General features: G+C 44.2%; 1 pseudogene; it reads left to right on the plus strand.

Moving 5' to 3' along the window:
* The first annotated feature begins 536 nt into the window (after positions 1 to 536).
* LOC104051819 (pantetheinase-like) lies at positions 537 to 9,407 on the plus strand (annotated as a pseudogene).
* Positions 9,408 to 9,779: the final 372 nt, after the last annotated feature.

A 9,779-nucleotide genomic window follows, 5' to 3' on the forward strand; every position in this document is an offset into this window, starting at 1 on the left:
CGTGTAGGCATGAGACTTAATTATCTCTTTGTGGAATGACTTCTTCACTTAACTGACTTGCGCTGTTAGGACTTGAAGTGGCTGGGATTACCAGAAAGAGCACAAGTGTCATTGCAATTAATGAGCTGTCCTGCAATGCATGAACTTCACCAGACCTCCAGTGGAAACTAGACAGGCTTAACTAACCGCTCTAGCTTTCTGGCAATGCATCTTCTCCCCTCTTCATTCTTTCACAATCAAAATGGAGGTGAAAGAAATCTGAAGAGGAATCCTGGTTTCCAGGTTTGTTCAAATCAACTCACAAGCATGTTCTCCTGCCATTATTATACAGGGATCCTGGAACCATGGTTAAAGCAGAGCAGCAGGATCTCCTCTGCAAAACTCGGCAACCCTCTGGCTAGTGCTGTGCCTGTCTCACGTGGTCGCAGGTTTAAATAGCCATTTGCTGCAATCTGTGAAGCTGTGATAAGTAAGGACTGTGCAAAGTATAGACAAATTATGCTTGGCTAGATCGGAGCAGCCCTGAGCTGGGGGGGTACCAGCAGTGCCCGTGCAGCAGCGCTGAGCTTGGGACTGGCCGCCTGCCTCCTGCAGCCCTGCCTGCGCTCCGTGCCCTCGAGTTTGGCCAGGAATGTGTCCGTGCTGGTCTTTGCTGAGATTTCCCAAACTCTGGCTTGTTTTCCTGCTGTGACCCAGGCTTGCCGTGAGCTGCGTTACTACGGCAATGCCACACCCGCATCACACACACATCTGGCAAGCGACGTTGTTTCTTCAGCTGCCGCACAGCGGTGACTTCTCTGTCGGTGTAAGGCAGAATTGCTCAATGCTGGCAGCTCTCTTGCCTTTGATGCTGTGAGACTTTCCTGGCAGGGTGACTGCATCTCCTGGTGTCAGCTTTCTGCCACTCTGGGGAATTCCCAGGTTTTGTGCAAGACTTTCCCTTTTAAAGCCCACTGGCTTTGCTTGGCCCTGCCGCCCTCTTGGGCGACTTCCCGACTCCAGACATGGGGCTTCCTCAAGCTTGTGCCTCTGCCGTGCTTTTGGTGCTGTCTGCTCTGGAGGCCTGTGCCCTGGACAGCTACGTCGCAGCTGTCTAGGAGTGTGAGGTGGTCTTGTCAGAAGGCACTGAAGTGATAGTTTCTCCTGAGGAGACCTTGATGCTGATGGACAAAAATATGGCAGTTTTGAAAATGCCATCAAAGAAGCAGCCAGGCAAGTATTATGACAGAGTTAGAGACATTCATAGTGGTAAACACTGACTATTTCTTTGTTTTCTTCACGGTGTTCTTTGGATTTGTATGTTGGTACCAGGGTGCCTATATCATTGTGACTCCTGAAGAGGGCATTTACGGCTGGGTCTTCACAAGGGAAACAATATACCCTTATCTTGAGGATATCCCAGACCCATGGGTGGACTAGATTGCATGTACTGATTCTGGAAGGTATTGTCCCTGCTGTGCATGGGGGAACAGTTTGATGGTAAACATGGCTACCTTTAGGAGTGGTTGTTGAAAGTCTTAAATGTCTTAGAACAACTGCATGGATGACCAAAGAGCTTCTAGAGATGCTCAGATGGAAGAGGGAGGTTCACAGTATGTGGAAAAAGGGACTGGCCACTTGGGAGGAATATAGGAATGTTGTCAGGGTATGCAGAGATGCGACGAGGAAAGCCAAGGCCCAGTTGGAACTAAATCTGGCGAGGGATGTCAAGGATAACAAGAAGGGCTTCTTCAAATACATCAGCAGTAAAAGGAAGACTGGGGATACAGTGGGCCTGCTGATGAATAAGGTAGGGGCCCTGATGACACAGGATGCAGAGAAGGCAGAGTTACTGAATGCCTTCTTTGCTTCAGTCTTCACTGCTAAGGCTGGCCCTCAGGCATCCCAGCCCTCAGAGGTGAGGGAAAAAATCTGGAGAAAGCAAGACTTGCCCTTAGTTGGGGAAGATTGGGTCAGAGATCACCTAGGCAAACTGGATCCTCGCAAATCCATGGGCAGCGATGGGATTCACCCACGAGTGCTGAAGAGGCTGGCAGATGTTTTTTCCAAGCCACTCTTCATCATCTTTGAAAGGTCATGGAGGACAGGAGAGGTGCCCGAGGACTGGAGGAAAGCAAATGTCACTCGAGTCTTCAAAAAGGGAAGAAGGAGGACCCAGGAAACTACAGGCTAGTCAGCATCACCTCCACCCCTGGCAAGGTGATGGAACAGTTCATTCTGGAGGTCATCTCCAGGCATATAGAGGAAAAGAAGGTTGTCAGAAGTAGTCAACATGGATTCACCAAGGGAAGATCATGCTTGACCAACCTGATACCCTTCTATGATGGTGTGACTGGCTGGGTCGATGAAGGGAGAGCAGTGGATGCTGTTTATCTTGACTTTAGCAAGGCATTCAACACTGTCTCCCATAACATCCTCACAGACAAGCTTAAGAAGTGTGGGTTGGATGCGAGGACAGTGAGCTGGATAGAGAACTGGCTCAACAACAGAACTCAGAGAGTTGTGATCAATGGTGCAGAGTCTGGTTGGAGGCCCGTAACTAGTGGTGTTCCCTAGGGGTCTGTGCTGGGTCCAGTCCTGTTCAACATATTCATCAGTGACCCAGACGAAGGGACAGAGTGTACCCTCAGGAATTTCGCTGATGATACCAAGCTGGGAGGAGTGGCTGATACACCAAAAGGCTGTGCTGCCATCCAAGGAGACCTGGACAGGCTGGAGAGCTGGGCCCAGGGGAACCTCATGAAATTCAACAAAGGAAGTGTAAAGTCCTGCACCTCAGGAGGAACAACCCTGTGCACCAGTACAGGCTGGGGGTTGACCTGCTGGAAAGCTGCTCTGTTGAGAAGGACCTGGGAGTGCTGGTGGACTGCAAGTTGACCCTGAGCCATCACTGTGCCCTTGTGGCCAGGAAGGCCAACGGTATCCTGGCTGCATTAAAATGAGTGTGGCCAGCAGGTCAAGGGAGGTTATCCTCCCCCTCTACTCTACCCTAGTGAGACCACATTTGGAGTACTCTGTCCAGTTTTGGGCCTCCCAGTTTAAGAAGGAGAGGGAACTGCTTGAACACGTCCAGCGGAGAGCTACCAAGATGATCATGGGTCTGGAACACCTCCCTTATGAGGAAAGGCTGAGAGACCTGGGTTTGTTCAGCCTGGAGAAGGCTGAGGTGGGATCTTATCAATACTTATAAGTATCTGAAGGGCAGGTATCAAGAGGATGGGATGGGAATGTTTTCAGTGGTGCCCAACGACAGGACAAGGGCAATGGGCACAAGTTGGAACACAGGAAGTTCCACCTCAATATGAGAAAAAACTTGTTTACTGTGACGGTGACAGAGCAGTGTCACAGGCTGCCCAGAGACGTTGTGGAGTCTCCTTCCCTGGAGTCATAGAATCATAGAATCATAGAGTCATTAAGGTTGGAAAAGACCCTTAAGATCATCAAGTCCAACCGCTAACCTATCACTGCCAAGTCCACCACTAAATCATATCCTCAAGCACCACATCTACCCTTCTTTTAAATATCTCCAGGGATGGAGACTCCACCACCTCCCTGGGCAGCCTGTTCCAATGCCTGACAACCCTTTCGGTGAAGGAGTTTTTCCTAATATCCAACCTAAACTTCCCCTGGCGCAGCTTGAGGCCATTTCCTCTCATCCTATCGCTTGTTACTAGGGAGAAGAGACCCACCCCTGCCTCGCTACAACCTCCTTTCAGGTAGTTGTAGAGAGCAATAAGGTCTTCCCTCAGCCTCCTCCAGACTAAACAACCCCAGCTCCCTCAGCCACTCCTCATAAGACTTGTTCTCCAGACCCTTCACCAACTTTGTTGCCCTTCTCTGGACACACTCCAGCACCTCAATGTCCTTCTTGTAGTGAGGGGCCCAAAACTGAATACAGTACTCAAGGTATGGCCTCACCAGTGCTGAGTACAGGGGCACGATCACTGCCCTGCTCCTGTTGGCCACACTATTCCTGATACAAGCCAGGATGCCATTGGCTGCCTTGGCCACCTGGGCACACTGCTGGCTCATGTTCAGCCAGCTGCCAACCAACGCCCCCAGGTCCTTTTCCTCCAGGCAGCTCTCCAGCCACTCCTCCCAAGCCTGTAGCATTGCATGGGGTTGTTTTGAGCCAAGTGCAGGACTCGGCACTTGGCCTTGTTGAAACTCATACCGTTGGCTCTGGCCCAACGATCCAGCCTGTCCAGGTCCCTCTGTAGGGTCTTCCTGCCATCCAGCAGATCGACGCTCCCACCCAGCTTGGTGTTATCTGCAAACTTACTGAGGGTGCGCTCAGCCCCCTCATCTAGATTATCAATGAAGATATTGAACAGGTCCTGTGCACCCTGATCTAGGTGTAGGTGTACCTGCCCAAGCAGGGGGGTTGGATGAGATGATCTCCAGAGGTCCCTTCCAACACCTACAGATCTGTGAATCTGTGAATCTGTGAAATGGAAGCAAGTTAGACATCATGTAGTTTCCATAAATAGCTTCAGACAACTTAACTTCCTTCATCATTTCCTCTGTTGTTTTTGTCTGACTGTAATTCTTTTGATTTCAGTTAGTATACTCATAAAGGCTGAGATTTATTTAAAAGAAAAACAAAACCTTACAGAATCTACATTTCAGTAATGTATTCCATATGTGTTGTAGAAAAGGTTTATGATGCAGGAATATTAGGAATATTTGTGAATAAAATAACAGCTACTACTGAAAGAATACACTGTGCAATTTCAAGTTTTTGAATCATGACATAGCCTTTTTATGCTGTTATTTTCCTTACTAAATTGCACCATTTTTGAAGCTGCAATATTTGGTGAAAGAAAATTAAACGCACCATAGAAGAAACAAATTGTAAGCTACCTCAGCACAGCAGCTGAATCAAGAGCTGAAGCAGAAAGCTGAGATTAGCCCACGTGTCGGTGTAACACCAACGCGGTACCACACACCAGCAGCAGAAGAGAGGCTCGAAGGTGCAAAGATTCATTTTCAGGGTGAGAAAACCCCTGTGTTGCTCACTTATTTAACATGAGGTGAAGCTGAGTTTCGGCACGCTAAGCTTTGCAGCACAGAACTACTGCCTTCTGTTGAATACAGAAAATGACAGTTTCATATGACTAATTTAAACCTTTCATTCTTGTGATCTGTAGTCTTAGTGTTGGCATTTTTATGGATTGACTGGTTTTGATGTTTTGTTTCCTGTCTTCCTTCCCTGCTGTTTAGGTTTGAACCCTCACCAGTGCTGGGAAGACCAAGCTGTCTGATGAGGAATAACTCCATCTATGTGGTTGCAAATATGGGAGAAAAGAAGCCCTGTAATTCCAGTGATCTAAGGTGCCCGAGTAATGGTCACTATTAGCACAATACCAACGTTGCCTTTGACTCAAGGGAAACTGGTGGTTTGTTATCACAAGGTAACAGGATTTTACAAAGTTCAGGAAGTGCATGATCCTCAGGTGATTAAAGATGTGAAACAGAAGCTGCTTCCCAGGCTTAAATGTATTCGTACATAGAGCCATTACAGAGCAGGTGTCAGAGGACAGGTGAAAGCCACTCTCCTAAGATACCTTCATTCCTGCTAGTCTGAATTTAATAGCAAGTAATTAAAAGAAATTAATTAAAACTCAGTAATCCCTCTATTTTTACTGCTTCTCAATAAGAAGTGACACATCAGATATTAAAACATTAATGTCCTAAACTCTTGCTAATTAAATACAAATCCCCTCTTGCAGTGGTAGGAATTCTCCTTTTTGAAATTAATATATAGCATGTTCACAAAACATTCTCCATTACTTTTATTTAAGTGAATAAGCGTTAGAGTCAATACTAGTGTGATTTAAGTACTTTGATTTATTTTCTAATATTTTTTTCCTCCCTCCTTTCATTTCCATGAACAGTGCAACCTTTTCATGACAGAGAAACAGTTTGATTTCCCCAAGGATCCAGAATTTGTTATTTTCAATACATCTTTTGGCTACTTTGGCGTTTTCATTTGTGCAGACATACTCTATCATGACCAGCTGTGGTCTTGGCAAGAACACTTCAGGTTGACACCATTCTGTTCCCAACTGCTTGGGGTAACACTCTTTCGCTGTTTTTGGCAGTCCAGTTTCACTCAGCATGGGCTATGGGAATGGGTGTCAACTTTCTTGCAGCAAATACGTGCAAATCCACTTTAGGTATGACAGGTAATGTGATATTGCTGTGGTTGATCTTGTTCCCGTGGGCAACATTTTATCTATGTAGTGCAGTTGACCTGAGCAGAAATTCCTGTCAGCTTTAGGCATGCATGCGCGTGTCAACAGGATTAGGAGAAGAGAATATGTACGGATAAAAAAAAAAGTCAAAATGTGTTATGTAAGAACTCAGAAATGCTTAAGTTGACTGGAACACCTTTAGTTATTTGCTAAATGGTCAGTCCTGAGAGTTTATGCATGTGATTCTTCATCTTCTGACCCTGGTATTTATCGATGTTTTGGTCATGTGAAGGCCCAAAGTATTTTTTCTCCACTAGGTGGAAACCTAACTCTAAGAAATGTTCTTGAGAGTCCTGCAAACGTTACTTCTGGGCTGGATACCTTGTGTCAGGTTTTCTTTGCAGACTCTGTTTTCATTGTGTATTTTTCCTGAGCAGATGCTAGAAGTCAAGCACAGGTTTTGTGGGCATGTGCTCGCAGAAGTGAGAGAAAACTTATTGGTGTTGCTAAAATGTAGGCTTCAACTTTGCCTTCCAAATAAAAGCAGATATGGGCCATTCCTTTAGTTCTCAGTCATTGATGACCCTATGTCATACAACAGTCAGAGTAGATTTTACTCTGGGCTTTAAAGATGTATGTATTTGTGTAGAGTTTGCATAAAGATGTGACTTTTGGTAATATATTTTCCTTATAGAATTTTTTTTTACTTGATAATGTTACCATTCATTTTAATCAAAAATACTGATTTCTGATGCAGCTAAACTCAATGAGGAATGTATAGCTTCAGCTACTTAAATAATCTGTAATGGCATATAATTAGCATACTAATCTTGTCACTTATGATACCTGAAAGATCAGAGTTTGGCCTTTTTTCCATTGATTGCAAAAAGCATTAGGTTAGGGTTGTAGTCTGTGAAGGCTTAATTTAGTTTCAAAACAATCTGGTAAACATTAGAATAAAATTTGGCACAAATTAATTAGTGATGACTGCTTACTTGTACCATACACTTGCTTTCAGATTAAAAGCTAAGCTTTCTGGTGTTATGTGTTTGCAGGGAGTGGTATTTATGCCCTAGATGGTCTGAAAGCATATTATTATAATACAGAAATGGAAAATGCTCACTTTTGTTTTTTTTGGTGACAGAACTGCATTCACGCCCATGTCTGTCTCCTGACTATCCTGCTGCTGTTAACTCGAAATTGTATGCCAGCAGTACTGAACAGCTTCCATCAAATGATCACTATTTCAGTGGGGTTGTTTTCCATGATCTCTTCTTCTTCATGGAGCTCAGTGAACCCAAGGGAACCTGTGCCATTTGCCAGCAGGACCTCTGTTACCGAGTTACAAGATGATAGAGAAGCAGAAAGATGACATTTATGTTCTGGGTGCCTTTGATGGGCTACACGTTTTTGAAGGAGAGATATATTTGCAGGAAAAGGCTTCCTGTTCTTATTTGGATGGTGGGAAGTCTGCAATACTCTCCTTGCAGCCCATTTGCATTTGTCTCATTTTTGACTGAGGGGTTTTAAGAGGAGGCATTCTTTAGGCCCCTCTGAAAACATTTGTTTTCTTCATGATGCATTTTGACTTCATTAGGGGTGTTGATCCTGCTCTTCTGTCTATGTTATAAATGATGAAAGTGAAGACCCTGAGATGACCCCATGCTGTAACACTTCAAGAAGGTTTCCATATATGTGTACAAAAGGGAGAGAAGATAACAGAGTTCTCCCTATCTTCATAGGGATGCTCTTGTCACAACAGAGAGCTCTTTTCTGCTCAGTGGATTGCACCATCATTCTGATATAATTCTCTAACATGCAGTCATCTCACAAAATCAAGAAACAATATGGATATAGCCTTTGTATTCACATGGCTTGTCAGTGTATTGGTTCTTTTAAATTTCACTGTTAGGCTTTTTTAAATATGCTATATCTTTAGAGTGTTCCCACTAGAGTGGCCAAATAAGTATGGCTTCAGTTTTTTAGGAATCTCAGCCAGAGCTGAAGTAACTTACCTAGGTCATAAACTATTCCATACCTGTGACTACATGCATATGTGTTATGCATGAATGCACACTTAACTTATAAACACATGTGTGTACACACAGCAACAGTGCTTTGCTGTGGTGCTGGCAAAGAATTGTCTTTTTACAAAGTTTCAAGTGCCAAGAGCACTCATGGTCTTCTTGCCTAAATAAATAAGTAGATGTATTGGATAATTTCTTCATCATGACAGCTTTCCTTACAATCAATCTTACAGTCTTGATTGTTGAAAGCTTAGCGGTATTTTGCCTTTCCGTACCCTCCTCCCCGCAGATATGCACACTGCTCAAGTGCAAGAGCACAGACCCGAACACGTGCGGGCAGCCGGTGGAGACTGCACAGACCAAGTTTGAGATGTTCTCTCTCAGCGGCACCTTTGGCACTAACTACGTCTTTCCAGAAGTCTTGTACAGTGGGGTGCAGCTGGCCCCCGGGGAGTTTGAGGTAATGGGACACCATTGTGAGTTGTCAGACTTTTAACAGAAATGGTCAAAAAGCCACCACAAGACACAGGAGCAACTTGGGAGTTATCAGTGTCCTCTATTTCAGTAACTGGCTTGAGTTCAAGGCAGCTTTATTTCTGCCTGATTTCCCTGGCTGCATTCATACAGCAGGTCCATTTCCCCGACTCCCTTCTTCCCCAAATATCCTAGAAAAACATCTTGCTTAAGACAGAGGAAGTGTAGTTTTTCTCAGACTTTGTGGTATCTCCAAGTGATTAACAGACAGACATGCTTTGCTTTCTCTTTTTTCAAGACACCTCTCAACTAGGTCGACATTAATGAAGACATCATTTTGTGTCTGTCATACAATTCTATTGCTTTGCTGATGTTTATTTTACTTTTCCGTAGCTAGGTGCTAAATGAAGGACGTCTGATAAGTCAGACTAGTACGTTGAAGCCAGTTTTGAGTACTCCCACTACCATTCTTTGGGAGGTTGTATGAAAAGGACCCTCCACACACAGAGCAAGCTTCACCATGACTTCACTGCAGGCCCTTTAAGATCTCATCTGCTTTTTTTCTGTAATGCTAATCAATCATAGTTAATCATAATGTTATTTAATGTTAATTAATGTTAAGACCCATAATTTTAACGGCATTCTATTTCTCAATTTGCCTTATCTAACAGCATAGTCATTGTGCATTGATTTGTTGACTTGATTTTGCAGCAAAAATAAATTACTCTGCTGGGCAGTTCTTTATGTATTTTTGTATGATAGCTTTTGATTGTCGTAGGCTTGACCTTGATCTCACTATAGACAATAGAAAATAAATTCCTCTGACCTCAGTGGTGTAGGGTTCAGGCATACAGCAGTGGGTTGTGGCCCATTAACAACTCATCTTTAATTCTTTGAAATTTTTGGTGGGGTTTTAGAAGTCATTCCCACAACACTGTTCTGCCCCATCTCTTTTCTAAACTGGAGATTAACAGAACCTTTGAAGGCCAATGGTTGAAGGTTTAAGTTACCAATTACTTTGAAAACAAGACTGCAAACACCATTGCTTCAATAACTTCAACTGAGTACACAGTGTAATATG

This window comes from Phalacrocorax carbo, chromosome 3 (assembly GCF_963921805.1).
Source record: "Phalacrocorax carbo chromosome 3, bPhaCar2.1, whole genome shotgun sequence".
NCBI lineage: Eukaryota > Metazoa > Chordata > Aves > Suliformes > Phalacrocoracidae > Phalacrocorax > Phalacrocorax carbo.